Raw genomic sequence first — 18,568 nt, forward strand, 5'->3', positions numbered from 1 at the left:
TTTACAGTTTTACATGTGTATCTGATCAAATCTGTGTCTTGACTAGAAAATTGCCAATTACCAACTTTTTACATGCCTGAAAAACATCAAATGTCTTGGCATGTTTTACATATTTTAGTTAAGTATGGCTCTGAAAAAGTAGGATATTGGCTGACATATGTATAATGAACAACTATTTCTAATCTGTGGGATCCGTTTCATTCTTCAATGTTATATACTCTAAATGCGAAGCTCAGCAATCTATCCATCAGCGTGGCCTAAATGTGGCATTTTTTGACTTTCCGCATTAATAATTTACATCCGCGCCCCAATGACAGAAATGTTTAACATGGTAATCCGCAAACAATTGTCCCAGAAGCCACCCAATTTTCGTGATTGACACTTGACGGATTGTACTTGAAATTTCTTTTCTTTCCACTTAAAGTTTCCATGTTCCACCAGCTGAATGCACATTAATGAAAGCGCACCATCCGCATTGACATCAATAAATTCACATCATTCTGGGATGGGTAAAAGTGAGCTTCAAATATATCCTCCTATTGTTAGACAACTAACTACACGTGTCCTCCTCAAGCAGGTTCTGAATACGCTATTGTGATCCAGAGATCATTATGATCGAGAGATCACAATAGACATCTTGTGTCAAGATGTTTGAGAAGAAAAGTCCCTGCTGGGACATTTATTGTTTGTCAAAGTCGGTCGTGTATTGAAAGAGCGTTATTCGTGACTCCACAACAGTGCCCTTCAAGGTCTGTGATTTTATTTTTTTGGGTCTCAATTTCTGAAAATAGTTCCCCAAAAGGGAAATTATGTCATTGTTTATTCACCTTCTTGTCATTCCAAACTTCTCCTTTTTGGTAATTTTCTGCTTTTTTTAGTTTTGAACCCAAATCTTTTGAAACGATACGATTGTTTTTGTGTGACGAACAGACTAAAATCATGTTATTCAGTTTAAATTATAAACTCAAATAAAGAAGAGATCTTTTCCACGTCTGTTTAACAATGAAATGATTTGGAGTTAAAGGAATAGTTCACCTGAAAATTGAAATTCTGTCATCATTTACCTTAATGTCATTTTGTATGACTTTCTGTTTCTGCAGAACAAAAAATAAGCTATTTTGAAGAATGTTGTTAACCAAACAATGAAGGTACTCATTGACTTGTATTGGTTTTGTGTCTATACAATAGAAGTGAATGGGCACTGCCGTTGTTCATTTACCAATATTCTTCAAAATATGTTCTGTTGTGTTCTACAGAAGGAAGAAAGTCATACAGGTTTGAAATGACAAGAGGGTAAATAAATGATGACAGAATTTTCATTTTTGGGTCAATTCTCCCTTTAATAATGTCAGAATTGGCATTTTTGAGTGAACTACTCCTTTGTGTTTTGTGTTTTCTTTTATCAAATAATATGTCAATGTCTCTCTCACTGTCCTTTTGTCTCATAGGAAAAATTGGACAACCGTGAAGCGCGAACCATTACGTCTGCTTGTGATGAGTTCAACATGACTGGAGCGTGAAGCAAACCCATCCCATACTGATTATGACCAACTTAATAACCTCCATCATATGAACTGGCACTGTGAAACCGATGAACTATGACCAATCATTCACATGATTGGACTACAGGGTGCCAGGCTTGGGTGGCCCAATAAAAACAATTGGTGCTAAGTTTCAGTATTCAGATAAGGGCAGGACAGATGGCTTAAAATCTCAAAGTGCCCACAGTTCATTCCTGTAGCGGTGTCCCGTTTGCTTCCAAACATGTTTGTTCAACACAGACAATAAACAGCAGTGTGAGATTTACGCCCTCATGTTTGCCCTTTAAAGCAAAGTGTGGCGTAGGGATGCTGGCAGGTGCCCAATTTGTGCGGATCATGAAACCATAGAAGTATCTGTTTAACAGAAGACGTCTAATGAGCGTGATTTTAATGTTGTACACGAATACTTAAGGGAATATCAGGATGGATGCGGGCGTGCTCGCCGGACGGTTAGAAGGAACGGGCCGAGGCATAGAAGACAAAACACGACGACAATAATTCATTATGCTAATAGGCGGATTAGCATAAACACAGTATAGATAAATCCAATTACCCTGTGATGCTCACCGAGTTGCAGATTTATGTAGTTTAGTATGCACATTTTCTGCCTCACTGCTGCCGGTCACAGTTATTTATTGCCATTTGCTTCGCAAGCGGTGGAATAAGCCTGCCAGCCGATCATGAAATGATGTCCTAATATTTCCAGAAACGACACCAAAAAAATCTGTTTGGATCTCAAGCGCTGCCATCGCCGAGGCGCTTTAAATTTTGGCTTTAGTGATGTTTTTTTGTTCCCACTGATTCTGCGTTTCATCTTTTTCATCGATTGTGTGTCATCGTTTATAGTTCTTATTGCGGGCTGTTCTTTTCCTTCTTGTTTGTCAGTATTAGACATGCAGAGTTCTTCTGCAAAGTTTCCAAAGTTGTGATTCTCTCTGAAAGCTTTAGTTGATTGCGTTGTAACGGTGAGTGACGTATTTTAAAGGAATGATTCACCTGTGATTTTATATTCCGACAATTTTCTCGCCCGCATGTAATTTTAGATTCATTTCTTTGGTGTAACTCAAATCGAGATCTGTTGAAATTATGAAATATGGGTTTGAGATGTAAGAGCTGGATTTACTGACGCTCAACCTTTTGCATGGGGGCCAGAAATTACAGTAATGATGTATAGTCTGAAAAGACTGAAATGTAGCACAAGGGTGACATGGACCTCTTTTTATGGTGCTTTTGTAATGCACGTTTATGTCCTTTTTGTGTGAAGATTTTAAAAGTCTTCTTTTGTGTTCCACGGAAACTAAACAAAAAGCATGGGGCAAAATTAAATAATGGTACAATTGCAACTATTTGGGCTAACCATTCCTTTAAATAGTAATTTACAGTAATATACTGTTTTTACATTAAATTTGTGTAATACAAGTAGTTACAATGGCAGGAACTGTAACTAGTGTAATTTTATTAAATAAGTTCATTGCTGGACTACATGTTCATTAGTGTAGCTCAGTAAATATTCACTTCATTATATTCTTAGCTTAAATACTGCATTAAAAAGAAACTATTTTTTATTTATAGTTGCTTAGAATCCAGCAGCCAAATAAGACGATTGTGTATGATAATAGTTTTTGTAGTTAAAGATGATTACAGCCTATTTATAAGAGGTTTGCGCTTTGTAATCTTCTGCTGGTTTTGTCACATAAATTGCAATTTAATGTGTTTACGTCCTAAATCAGCACACAGGGTCATAAAAAAATAACAATGAATTGCACAAGGTCATAACAGAAGCTATCTTGAACAGCCTCGTAATCAAGGTTAACGCCGCGAATCTTGACAGATTCCTGCGATGAAATTACACATCACAGACTGCTAAAAATACATGTGATTGAAATAGTCATGTCCCATGTTTCCCAGCGAACCCACGTCGCAAAGGGCCCAAGGTGCTTTTTCTTCCTTTTCAGCTATTATAGGGGCACAGCGGGGCAAAGGCTGATCTGAGTACAGTGAGTCAAGAGGGGACCTGTGGATCACATGGTTCCGCCTGATATTCTCCACAAGCCTGAGGACAGTGTCAGAGAATAATTCCAGCCCCCCGGGAGCGAGCAGACTCACCACTGTGTCCCGCTGTCCTCTCAGACAATAGGAAGGGTAATGGCTTCCCTACGGCCTTTCCTATTCACTCTGATTAGACCACCTGCATCATAGGAGCCCGCCACTACAACAATTAGCTCCATTTATCAACCCCACATCCTTCAGAGAGGGGTGGCTGGATAGAGAGGGAGAGAGAAAGAGGGGAGAGATGGTTTAGGAAGAGTTTGAAATGAATGCAATGAAGAAAGAAAATAGTATAAAGTAGCTGGTTAGTTGGTATCCATCTTTGCCAAGTTGGTGGTTTTAAAAGGGTTTTGCATAGCACAAATAGATAGACATCTATTTGATGTCTGCATTTACATCTGCAAGAGGTTTTTTTTATTGTTTGCTCATCTGCAATATGTCTCGGATATGTCTCCTGTCATGTACGTAGACATCTAGAAGATGTCTTTAAGATGTTTATGATTTAGAACGTATGTAAGACTGCCTTTCTAAGATGTTTATCAGATGTTTTTACGCAACTGATTATTTCCAGATCTTGAATTCCAGAAATTGCTCATATGTGACCCAGATCTGTTTACTGCATTTCAGTGTGAAAAGGACAAACCACATGGAATCCAACCTTTTTAAATCTGATCTGACCCATTTCCATATGTGGTCCTAAATAAGATACAGGTCTGATGTTTCGCAATGCGACCTCAGTCTGAACGGCCACATCGGAATTCATGCGACTCAATTCAATGGTCCGCTCAGCACCGCATGAAGTCAAACACACCTGCTGACTTGACCCTTGCTTATTTCTGTATGACAGCGTGCTGCGTGCTGCGTGTTACATGTTATTGTTATTTTGCGCGTGCGATTCAGTTCATAACCATCACGAGTTCACACTGGAATCTGATATTGGCCACATTTTAAAAATATTGTGAACAGCCGAACAAAAAATCAGATCTGAGCAGAATTGAGCATTAAAGCTTGCAGTGTGAACGTGGTCTTACAGACGTACTTGTGCTATCTGGGGTTAGCCGATAGACCATCTAAATAACATTTTGCGAGGCTAATAGATGTGCTTAACTGGCTAGCCTAACCTATTAAAAAAGCTAACCTACCAAACATCTGCTTGGCCCTGATCAGCTAGACCAGCTTTGTCATGCTAGCAGACTAGCATGAACCCTTTAAGACCAGCAAACCTTTTTGGTTGATTTCATTTAATTGATTTTATTTTTACTTCATTCTGCAGAAAAGAGCGAGAGAAGAATTGACTGACAGACGAGTTTGGTAAGCATACTATACCCAGATTGTGTTTTCTTATTTAAACAGACCCAGCTAATGAGGAACATTCTCAAACTGTGGCTAATGTTCTTGCAGAAACATTAAAAGAGCATTTCATCAATATTTTATGTCATAAATATCGTCTCTTAACGTTACTTTAAGAAATAGTGAAATAGTGAAATAGTTTTCATAACTGGAGCTCTATAAATGTAATGCTTTGTAAATAAGGGTACAGCTGCTAATTGGAAACAACAGCACAATCCACAATCAATTTCTGTCTCCTCCACATCAGGCTGAATTTCACTTAGCAGACGGTGTAAGCAACCAAGAATACAGCCTATACAAATATTCTATCAAGGAAATACAGATAGATGGGCTAACCGGTGAGCCGAGGTGCTTCATCTTAGCGGAAATTAGTTTTGAACGGTGCAAAAGCCAGGCACAAATGTGACAAATGTGTGCAAAGATTCCAGAGTAACCGTTGTTTAAGGACTAACCTTGACACCGCTGTGCTATAAATGTTGAGACTAAATAGTTCAGAGTAGATGAAAAGCAGGGACGAACAATTTTTCTGCCCAACCCTCTGGAGAGAACCTCAGCTGAACAGAGACAAAACACAGCGCAGAGAGACCTCGGCCCTTTGTCTTCGCTAAATATAATATGCCATATTTTTCATCGTGCTGGAATATGCTTTTAATCGCGCTGGAGTTATTTGTCATGAAAAGAAACGATATTACAAGTTGGGCTAAAAACACCAAGTGGTATTCTGATACAAAGCAGATCACCCCAAAGACTCCTGCAAAAAGTCTCCTAACAAAAGTTGGGCGGCTTGTTTTACGTTCCTCTCGGGTCAGTGCCAATTCAAGATATGCAATATGCTTCACAGGAAAAATTATGATGATCTTCTTTCTCGTTGAGAGTTCTAGTTCCACCATTTACCCAATTATACAGTTATTGGTATTCTGTCCTTGAATGGGCGAGGTGAAGCACTTACAACGCGTAAACTCGCCGGCTCTGTTAATTATTCGGCCTCGGAAGTCTTACTTCATAACGGAGGGCTTTCAGAGTGCAGGGGTCTCCAATTCCCCCCTCGGTCACTATGCCCCTCATAATCCAGTCTCATCAGTTGTCAGCGAGACAGTATATCCATCCTCTGAAAGCGTGGCCTCCACAAAGTCCTTAATTAAGTCCTGATCACCCTTTCCTCTCTCTGGCATCAGTGTGTTTAATTTCCTGCCTTCATATCGCTGACCCTCGCCAAGGTTTTATTAATCAGCTTTCAACTTGTGGCTGTGTTTGGAAAGGCCATGTTCTATTACTGTTAAAGCTAGGGTAGTTGCGTAGCGGCTAGCAATAGTAAATTAGCTTTCCCTGCGTCCCAATTCGCAATGCGTCCTAATTTAGAATTAGTCTTTTACTATACAATAATTAGAAATTTGAACGCATACTTTAGTATACTATCATATTATGGTAAACTGCAGTAAAATTCCTCCTTTTGCAGATACAATGGTGTTTTTGATATACTGTATATATATACGGTATATATTAAATGTTAGTTTAGTAAATATAAGTATACTCTCGCGGATATCGCGGAAATCACAGGGCTCTAAATATGGATATATATGACATTAGGGTACAATAATGAACTAAACTAAACATCCATAAAAATGGAAAAAGTTCATTTTACTACACTCCGATATTTGTGTTGTATATTTTATGAAGTTTTTTTAGGAAATTGCGTGCCAACACTCCATCAAATCTTCAAACCAACAGGACGCAGTATTCACTTCCCCCCATACCTGCCTGCCACGGTACGAGTAGAGATCTTGACATCTTTTGATACACAGCATCCACAGGTGGCTTTTCAATTCCGATTCCGTGACTGACATCCCTCTCCACGTGAGAAAAAGACAGATCGCGTTTTTCAGGAAGGTCGGCCGAAGAAAGATGGGCGGTTGGTAGCGCGCGGCCGCTCTCGGGACGACGCGGGTTGTAATTTCACAGCTGAGCTGCGTTGGGCGGCGTATTGGACTGTGCCCGAGACAGACCTGCTTCGCTGACTGCCTCTGACCCATGCAGAGATGGTGTCACTGAGTATTTGTGTTATATTTTTTTCTCTTTCTTTTACACCTCTCCTGTCAGATTCATTACCTCAGAGACATCCATCTTTTCAAAGTGACAGCGCATGTAACAGATTGTCGTGAAATTGCTTGACAAGTTTGTTTTAATTTTTCTTCCAATGTCAGAGCAGACAGAACCGTAATGCGAGACGTACAATATATCATCAAAAGAGGCCGTTATGACGCTATTATTTCACTCGCTTGTCATTTTTCTTAAAATAGATGCCAGCAGAAGGGTAATGGACTGACAATTGGCAAAGCCATAATTGTAACCTTGCGGAAAACAAAACGAGTTGTGCAATATCAACATGCTGTTATACATGTCGTCTTCAACCTTTGTCACACTCTTTTTGGTTGAACGAAAGTCTTCATTTCTACAAGCAAAATGAAGACGTAAGTAGATCTGACAGTGGGGGAGAATGGGGTTATCTGTGTGACCCTTTACTAAAGTTTTCATAGGCTGGGAGAAATGAGAGATGTACACTACAGCTCAAAAGTTTAGGGTCATTTGACTGGAATTTGATTTTTCTTACTCTCTGAAGGGATTTGTCTGAATGTTTGGAATTAGATTTGTAGAGATTAATGTCTTTCATTACAAAACCAAAATGTAATTTTATAAAAAAAGGTTTTTGAAATGGATGACTTGGAACAAATAATGTATAAAAGGCCGATAAGTGCCCTGAATATTCAGTATTGTTTAGAAAGCATCTTACATTGAGACCTGAGGAAGATGGTTGATAAAATGGCACGTAAATTAGTATATATTTATGTATAAATAATCTAAAATATTTAAATAAAAAGTAATGACCTTAAAGGGATAGTTCACCTAAAAATGAAAATTCTCTCATCGTTTACTCACCCTCAAGTTGTTCCAAACCTGTGTAAATTACTTTGTTCTACAAACAAATAATTTGCCTTAACATTTTGAACAGTAGTGTAATACGGTATTAATACTTACATATACTGTATATCAGGGTACTGCATGTATCTGCTATAGCTGAGGCATGGCATCATTTAAACGGCAAGATAAGGCCACAGAATAGGACTTTTAAACAATAAAAAGTGTTCTAATGTTTGAGGTAAACTGTGTCATATTGTCTCAAGTTTAATCATTGGTAAACATGTGAATAAAATATTAAATAACTATTACAAAAACGTATAAATACTAATGCACAGTTCTATTCAAAGTCATATTTCCTTATATCTGAAAGTAGAGAACATTTTTTCAGCTTTTAAAAGTATTTGTAATAGTATCTCTTGCCTTTGGGGACAACTTTACTATCATAGCTCCTGACACACTTTACCTCACGTCATAATGCGAAAACGCTCCATTAATTCATTCATGTCTAATCTTTAGCCATAAGATTTACATGATTCAATACATTGGCAATTCACCATGCATGATACATATTTGTACACCTGGATAAATTAGCTTTGACATTGAATTCCTTCTGCCTGCCATGAGAAGAAAATTCAATTAGACATGCAAAAAACTGAGGTGGTGTGCCACCACATGCATCTATATGTGCCCTTTCTAAAAATATGTTCATGTGACAGGTATGCACAGTTTGCAGATTAATAGAGCCTGCTGGCACATCTTACCCCACCCTGTCTTGAATATAGATGTGTTTTTCTACAGGTATCCACAGCTGTGGGCTGGAAACATCCTCATGACATAAATGTATCTCCAGACAGCTGCACGTAAGTATCCTTGAAGTTTCACAGAGAAATCAATCATTAGCCGGGAAGTGTTGAGCAAAGATGGTGTGGAGCTTTGCTCAGGCTTAGAGGGGTTTATTGTATAACGTCATGTTCTCAAACCATCCATGAATAGATCTCAAAATAGAAGGTGGCTCAGGTCCCTTTGGAATAGAAACGTAATATGTTTTAAGGCACACAACTATTATACATAGAAATCCTGGATTTCCTGGGGATTAGTGCTTTCAGCCTGGCTGCGGTGATCTCATTTCGTCCCTCGCTGACGTTCGGTAGCACAAGCCTGTCGACCTTACAGATCTACAAGCTTCTGTAATTCCAGGTGAGTCTGACCCATGTGACATCCCAAGATTCTGACAAGCCAAAGAAAAACACCCTGCATGGTGGGAGATCTCAGAACATTTACTTCTGCTCGTGCACCGCCCGTAAATGTGTCAAGCCCTTGGTCATTTTTCTACTGCACCGTGGCCTCCCTGCGGTTGCAATCACCTTGCTAACGTAACCCAAGTCCGTGTCAGCGGGTATTTTTCGCCAGCCCTTCGGCTTTGACGTTGCTGTGCCACATTCTTAAATAAAGGCAATGCATCACAGGACGGAAAGGTGTCAGTTAAAGAGAGAGAGAGCATGGGGCTAATGACTCAAAACGAGCCGTGACGAAGAAGTGGTACAGCAAATGCAGCTGCAGATGGCGTAGAAGTGCATTGTGGGACAGAGTTGCATTTTTGCAAGTGGTTGGTAAATTTTGCACGGTGGTTAATTTGTATTCATTTGTACGTTGTGATTGAGCGTACGATTATTAAAAAGAGGCCCCACCCCTAAATCTAATGTACAGATGAGATTGTATGGATTGGTACTAATTTGCTGTAAAATAGCGAGAGCGTTCGCAATACCGTTTTATTGGCAATTTGAAATAAGTACTTTTTCGAGTTGTCTTGGTCCAGATACCTGTGGCTCAATATATCAACTTGATTTTCAATTTTAACAATTTTAATGAGTCATGAGATAGAGCCCATGCAATAAATTAATAATTTCCGTTACACGTGGCAGCTTGGGAACGAAATCTCCCAGCCCAATTATTTAGGCAGTCCTGAAACTGTGTTTCACGTGCGCATTGCACTTTTTCCAAAAGCATATTCTGTCGACCCTTCATGCCAAAGCAAAACCACAAATGGACCAAATGTTTTGGTCGGCATATGTGGCAAACCCGGGCACGCATGACAATGATGGAGCCCCGACGAACGAGCTTACACGGCACATTTTATAATTTGCACACCTACCTGCACTTCAGAGAGGCACAATTACCGGGTGTCTCCGGGGCAGCTGGCCTCTCCGATCCTCATTGGCAGGCGAAAGTGCATCTCTGCGGCCCTGTCCGGCTACGGCTCCACCGGTGTGAAATGGGCGTTAATTCTCTTCGCTATCTGTACCATGCAGGGACTGTTTTAAAGCTTGCATTCAAATCTCTCTGTGTCCTGCTACAACCGCTCAAAAACTGTTGAGAGAGAATGGAAATGGGTGAAATAAAAACATCAAACAAACCTGTGAAATGCAAAATAGCCCAAGTTTTGCATGTGGTTGCCCCCATCAGCAGGGCTTAATGAGAATTTTACCTTCCCAGTTTGAAGGTAATGGAAAGGGAAAAAAACTGTGTTTACTGGTAAAAAATCAGCAGGATATTATACAGTTACGTAGTTTTTTATTAATGGGGGATACGTGTAGCGTTTAAGACTCAAATGCGGGACATTATGAGACCGGTGGTGCTGTCCGTGGTCCTGAAATCACCAAGACATCAAAGGAGTTTATACAAACATGCCTTACAAAAAACATTACTAGTGTGCATTCTGAGGCAAAACGAAGGCACTGGTGTATTTTATGATGTGTCAAGCTGTTTTCAGTTTGAACAGCTCTAACATTTATTTTACTCTAGTCTTGGCTAGTCTTGGGCCTGGGTTAATTAGACAGTTATTTAGCAGAAAGGCGTGTGCAATTTGTAATTTGTTTCGCCAATTTTTTAACCATTTTACATTCCAAGCAGAACTATGCAACATGAATATAAAGTTTTTAATACATCTTTAATGATATACTTGAATACTTGCATATACATTTTCCAAAGTTGGACATTATTTTTGACCAGGACTGTACATGGAAACATTGGAACACCTACTTGCTTATTAGCACTATGAATGTAACCTCCAGACAAATGTTTTAATAGTCACGTGATTGTACCTTATGTATCTTATGACAAAAAATGAAATTATACCATGTTTACTGTATATTTCATAATTTTCCTGTTTTCTTTGATTTCGTTTTTCCTTATTTCTATACTATTTTTCTTCTGTTTCTACTGCCTGTACTAATATATATTTACTGCGAAGATGCTTTGCAAAAATGTAAAATTGTGAATGGCGCTATAGTGTCAAATTTGAACTGAATTGTCTTAACACAAGTGTCCAAAAATTGGCCAAACCCTGTCATGTTGTATGGCACATAAATTTTAATTTTTTAAACCTATTTTAATGTCCTTTCATTTTCTATCCTTCTATACTCTATCAATTAAAACGTATGTGTTTACTTGTTTTACTTCTTTCTGAGTAAAATTCACTCACTGGACTCTGACCCAGTTCACAGTTTGAGCCTCCTACTCTATAGAAACTAAAATAATTTGCGAAACAAGCTTTCCTAGTTATGAAAACCTGATCTCACGGGAAATTGTAACTATTTTACGAGGAGCCTTATTTGTATAAATTTGTATGTTGTGAATTGCACAAAAACGTATGATTACTAGAAATAAAAGCAATACTGAAGCCCCGCTCCTAATGCTAACGTCACTGGTGCGAAAGCAAATTGTAATAAAATGTATGATTGAGATCATACCAATTCATATGAATTAGCCAAAATTAGCCACATTGCAAAATAATTAAGTTTTTGTCGTGAGATTGTGTTGGTTATTATTCAATTTCGCTATACGTTAGCCACTCCGATAATGCTAAGTGAAATATATGCTTGATGTGCTCATATAAAAAATAGTAGTTTAAACCATTCACAGCTCTCATTTTCTCTGTTTCTCTTGCTTTTTACAGGCTCCTGCTCGGTTCATTAGCATGAGCTACGCATCAACCAGGACGAGGTTGCGTTCCCTCATTCAGAAGCGTCTCTGTTAACCTGTCAAAACTGAATTGTAAATCTGCTCGATTTTAGGGCCCTGGTAACCTGTGTAGAATATAGAGAAGTTGACATGTTAGCTCACACTACAATCATATGTACATTTACTGATAAGATACCCGACTCGAAAGTGACCACCCTCATGAATGAGGTCTGTATGAGGATGTAAGTAAAAAGCACACATTCACAAAAGCTGTTCGTAACAGATGGAACTCTGTCTGTACTACAAGGGCCTGTCTGCATGTTGTACATTGGTAAATGATCCCCTGCCCCAGAGAGCTTCAATGAATATCCAGAAGTCCTAAAAGGTCACGTTAATATACCAGTAGAGAGAAGAACCATTACAGCTGACGCCAGACCATTGACATCCAGTGGCGAGTAGACATAAATGCCTCGCTCTCGTGAGATTACGTCGTAATCGTTTTTCGTAAAATACAATAACACCCAGCTTTGAAGAAATAAATGCCCCCATGGCCCCCCCCCCCTCCACCACGCGCTTCCAAATTGTCCTACCAACCATCTGATGTGCCCACATGCTTCTGTTTTTCGATCGCCTTAGACAAAACAAACAATAATAATGGAATAATTGTAATTTCCCCTGTTGAGGATTGAAAGGAGTTGGTGGCTGAACTAAGACTCCACACAGTCACGCTTTGTTGATTTGGAACACTTTGTTATGTGTGTGGGGAGCCTGCATTAGGGTCTGTCTCTCCGCTGGTTTTGGAGAACAGTGGCGCTTTGTTTCCCTCTGCTGGACATGTTCGCACCAACATCCTGTGGGATGCAATGAACAGCATTCATGAGCTAAAGAGCAACGTCCGAGACAATAAATCACTGCTTTGTCAATACCCTCATCCGTGCGTCTTGTTCAAGAAATGCCGACGAAACCCAATGGTGCAAAGTGATTCGAATAGATTTTTTAACCTTACAAGCATGTGGGGGAATTTGAGCAAAGGCAAAGCTGGTTTTTACTTTCCTGAACATGAAAGTATTTTATTGATGGGTTTGCAGGGTTCAGTGTGGACAACCAGTCTAGACATCATCAGTCAAGTTCACCAACAGCTGAGAAGTTAAGACGACGTCCAACACTTCAATACTCAAAGTATCCATTTGCTGCAGGCTTTTCAAAACCGAGAGAATTTTAAAGCCTTGGAGAGCTGAAAAGACCGAAGTGAGCCTGTTCAACTTTTATTTGATAGCTATTGGCTTGTTGTAGACCTAACAAGTGCATGAATGAACTTCAAGCAGAACACGTCAATCCTCAAGTCATCCAGTGTAGAATAGAACCCTGCTGTGACTCAGAATCAATGGGTAAGCTATTATTATTGGGACAGCTTGACATCTATTTAGTTTTTTGACACGGACGTGGTCCAGCAATGGGCGATTGTAGCTTTGACCAAGCCAAAGTTTTGCAGGAAACTTTTTTTGTTAAAAAAAAACAAAGGATTGCATCTACAGTGTAATTGGTCATTCAGTAAGCAACCTTCCTCCAACCATGAGAGCTTGAAGCCATGATCCATGTCCACGGGAAGTCCTTGGTGGAGTTTGTGAAAGATGTGTTTATTTGTGAACTTCTTAACCTTTGCTCTTCTAAAACAACACTTTCGCCTCGGCGGGTGGATGTCTCACCTCGCGGGCGAGGAGGGTGTCCTGCTGGGGAGACCGAGTGCTTTCGCAAGGGCGAGGTGAGATTGGTCGTATCCTTGATCCTCAACACTCTGGAGCCTGTGGGGAAAATCCTGCTAATGGCTTCCGCTCATGTGATTGGGTTGTTGACCAGCTTGTTCACGATTTGAAGCTGATCTCAGAACAGCAGGAGGAAGGACCGCTTCTACCAAGTGAGAAATGTGCACTACGTAGTTAACACAATCCATCAGCTTCCATAATTCAACCATAACGGATGCTCAGAGAACAAGATTGAGGGGTGGCGCCCATGCAGACACAGAAGATTAAGATCTGTGTATGTGTGACTGTGAAATATTAGAGGGTAGGTTGTTAATCTCTTGATTTTCTCACATCCTTATTCGTGGTATGCTATAACAGTCTCTCACCTACCATCAACAAATGAATTCTAATAAGCCTTTGAAGGCTTGCCGTCTCAGCAAGGGTTCTTGTTGGAGCGGGAGAGGCATTAGAGTGAGATGAACAAGATAATAGAGGTGGGTGGGGAGGATAGAGAGACGCGTGAAAGAGAATGCCGGGCACTGGCGTTCTCTCTTGTTATTTGCCCTTTGATAAGCCCTGTGGTGCACGGCAACCAAGACTTCTTATTCTTTTTTCTTTATCCTGATTACCATATTATTCTGTTACCCTCTCTCTTATTAAAGTTGTCAAGCAGCATGTTTCTAAGAAATGAGAAAAACGTTTAATGAGAAAAAGGTGAGAAAGCAGGTGGCGGGTGGACTGAATGTTTCGGTATTAGCGTGTGGAGTGACTATATTAAAGAACGATTGCAGTTGGGTTGGAAGAGCGTTCCTGTGTTTGGTACTGCAGTATCTCTTAGAAAAATGGACCTTGGTTTTATTCAAGTAAAAGTTTGTTGACTTTACCTGACATTACTGTTGTAATGTAAATGAATTAATTAAACAAAAAATAGCACTGTGCCTATTGTATTTAAGCGTTGACTTGTCTTTTGTTTTTTTATGTTCGCAAATCGAAATATATAACAGAAGAGTGTTGTATTTTTGACGCTGCCACCAAAGCATGACTGTGATCAATTAAAAATAGACAAAATAAATATTTTAAATTGAAATTATATAGAAAAATCACATTAAAATTCTTGGTTATTTTTAACCCAGCTTTGGGTCAAAAAGAGACAAACCTAGCCACTAGGTTAAATTAACCCAGAAAATGTGTATATTTGACCCAACGGAGGATTAAAACAACGCAGCATTTTGGGTTAAAACAACCCGGCATAGGTTAAATTACCATCCAACGGTTTGGTACGTCTATTTTTTACCCAGTGTTGGGTTTTGAATAACCCAGCACTTTTCATTGTATTTGTATTTATAGTCAATTAACAGTAATTCACCACTTCAAAAAACTTTAATGACATCATTACTCATGGGCGGGGCCTTGCAAATTTGCATATCAGTAAGTGCTTTAGTAAATAGCTTCTACTGTCTCGTATAGCAGTAACATTAATGGTAAAAACACGATTGTAATGGTGAATTTTCCTTTCATTCGTGGCAGGTCAAGGACCATTTGTCCCTTATCCCCAGAAGACTTCATCAACGAGGCTTTGATGATGATGAAGCATTAGCCAAAAAAAACATACAGGGATTTCAGCTCCACCAGGAAGCTCCAGCTAATCCATATGAATTTCCATCTGTTCACAGTTTAGATCTGCCTGATTCTGTGCTTTCTTGCAGGTGAGAGAACCAAAGGGACTCAGAGCAAATGGCTCGGATTAACTTGAGGTAATGGTACAGTCACGCTGCCTTTTGTGTGTGCGGCTTCCTCGGTTTATCCCGGACACCATACCGAGCGAGTTAATTTATCACTGCGTCGGGAATGGGAAGAAAATAGAAGAGCGAAATGCATTTTTTCCTTTTGATGCTCATTTCAGCATCTGATTGGTTTCAGCCAATAAGCTCGAGTCACGGTAATGAGGTGCGCTGAACGAATGAGGTCTGGTTGTGTTGTGATGCTTATGTCGGGAACGAGAACTGATGGCTTACCCCTGCGTGTCTTTTTTCTTCCTCCCCGCAAATCATTCTCTGCTGACAATTCTGCGTGAGCATGTGTGGCCTATTTTTATGTATTCAGCTGCTCAATATTCTTCTATCATGAAGAGCTGAAGGGATATGTCACATGGATAAAATGGTTTTACATGATGATTACCCCTGTAGATACAGATGAATATGGTTAGGGGATAAACTGGGATGTTGGAGGTCCAGCCATCTTAAAGCGGCCATTCATCTATATAGACTAAAGTTTACATCCCCAAATGAGATTTATTGATTAGCTAGGTTGCCAGTAATTGAAAACAGATTCGACAGAAAATGAATTCTGTGCAGTCTGGACTGAAATGCATTATGGGGGATTTAAAGGATTGACACCGGTCTTGACCAGAGAATTGCAGTGTGATCTCTGGATGTCAAGTGTGATGTTGCGTTTTTCATCATTTATAGCTTTTAAACACAGTACTCGGCTCAGAAGCATCTCAAACAATGCAGTTACAAATCTCAGTCAAGTGGAAAACTGTGGATGGGTGGAAAACTAGTCAAGGGCTGCCATCGCTTCTGCTTCAGTGAGCCATCAAGCGCTTTCTTTCTTTTCTCGTAGAAACCATCAAGATCTCACACAGGCTTGCCGATTGCTTGTTTCTCCAAAATGTGCATGTGTGGGTCTGGAAGGAGTTGCTGTGGGACTTTACACAGATGGTGCGTGTTGACCACGGGGACCGGATGCAAGAGCCAGATTAGGAATGGCTTCTGAGACCCTGCTGGGTTTCTGGTGTAGCTTTCCATCCATCTCGCTCTCTTTCTCTGTCGGTTTATCTGTCCTGTTTGTAGGTTGGTGTGTAGAGGCCCATTTACTGCCATTTTACAGCTCATTTGGGTCCAGGCGAGCAGCTTGCCAGAACCTTCTCACAGCTCCCTGTGACCCACTTTCAACTCAAGCTGGCCAACGAAACCAAATCGTGAAAGGACAAACGTATCTGCTCACAGGGATTCTGTCATTCTTTTTCACCCTCATGTCATTCAAAACTTGTATATGACACAAAAGAAGATATTTTTGTGTCCATACAATGAAAGTCAATGGAGTCCAATGTTGTTCGGTTACCAACATTCTTCAAAATATCTTCTTCTGTGTTCTGCAGAAGATAGAAAGTCATACAGGTTTTGAACGACATGAGGGTGAGTAAATAATGAAAGAATTTTCTATTAACTATCACTTTAAGCAAAAATTAGCTACACTTGGTTTTGTGAATCATGTCTCATCCACATACAACACAAAAATCAAAAATGTTCACAAACAAATTTCACGGATATGTTATTTTGTTACACGTTTTTCACATGTTCACTTATGTACTGTATAGGCCAATAGATCTGTGTATCCACAGGCTGGTGTCTTTTATCAAAGCCGAGCCAATATTATTATCTCTCCCTCTAGCTTTCCTACATTCCAGCCCTCTTCCTTCAGTCTGGGCACACACCTCACAGGCTCATTTAAGGAGGTGCATTACGGCGCAAGAGATGAAATTATTTCATTCCTCTCCTCTACGGCTCTTTTCCTGCTCTTGATGGGGTCCCCGCTGCCTCCGAGGCACGTGGGGAGGTACGTGTCCTGCGTAAAAAGGAGCTCGCGTCAAACACGCGTTTGACCCTTCGTTCTTGCACGGGAGAGAGCGGCTGCTTTCAGCATCAAATGATTAGCGATCTGAAGCCCCAGGCGCGGAACCAAGCTCAATTTTCCATCACCGAACGGTTAATGTTAGCCCGAGCAGCAACGCACACAAAGAACAGGGCAAGCCCATCTTTTCAACCCGGGCGATTCAGCAGGCTACTTTGATGCGGGACTGAATTTTATTATCTGGGGGAAAGCCAGTGGAGCTTTGGTAGACTTAATAATTGATAGTTTCATTTTCTGTATTGGCTTATTTCACATGATATAAAGTAACATTGGCTGCATTATGTTTCTTAATTGAATAGGAAGGATGGTGTGTTCAATGCCAAACACGTCGTGCAAATGATATGTACGCAGAAAATTACACAATGAAACATACGTTTGTATTTTGTTCTCGTTGTAATGTTGATTTATTGAAAAAAAAACCTCTGACGTTTTTAAAAAGTTCTGACCAAAGAACATTGTGTTTGTCTGAGATCATTTAAGGTCTTTAATATGTTTTTCAACAAGGCTCTATACCGCCATCTCTGTTTGAAACAAAAATTGCATGTTACGTATATATACGTTTTTTCAGTGGCATTACTTACATCACACTCTTTCACAGTTAAAGTGGACATCAACCCCATCTTTTGTCAATAGCAAATCCTGCCTTCTTTCATATGATTGGACAGAGTTCTCGCCTTCCTTCATTTGATTGGCAACCTCCATCAGGGGTGCGTTTCCCGAACAACGACATAACTCGCTGGTTAACCACCATAGTACGATGCGTCATTGGGGAAATTAACGATGTAGTTACGACTGTTTCCCGAAACCGTAGTAACTCTGTCGGAGATCAATTGTTTGAACCAAGTTGGTTCAGCAATCTAGTTGATGACGCCACACAGGTGGTGGAGTAATGACATATACTAATAAATACGTTCAGATCGAATTAATGTCAAATTCTTGCTCTAAATAACATACGTTGCATTTAAGGACTACTTTTGTTATCCTATTTTTGTTATCTGTTGTTTTATTTCATGATATTTAATTCATTTATAAGTGTCCTCCTACGAAATTCCGCCCAGGGATTCCACATGGTCCTAGCGCACGCAGTCAAGCGCATGCGCACTTTTAAAAAAACAGCGCTTCTATTTCCTCGACAAAGATGTCCAATTAAATTTGTATATATTTTGAGTGATGGATATGGAATGCACTGCGTGTTGCTTGCTTACTTTGATCAAAAGCTTGATGCATGTAAGTCTACATGTCATAATAATAAGGAACCATGCTTCTAACCACAGCTCTAGACCTGTAGTTCCAACCACGCAACTTTGCGATGCTGCT

This window comes from Triplophysa rosa, linkage group LG3 (genome assembly GCF_024868665.1).
Source record: "Triplophysa rosa linkage group LG3, Trosa_1v2, whole genome shotgun sequence".
Classification (NCBI taxonomy): Eukaryota; Metazoa; Chordata; class Actinopteri; order Cypriniformes; family Nemacheilidae; genus Triplophysa; species Triplophysa rosa.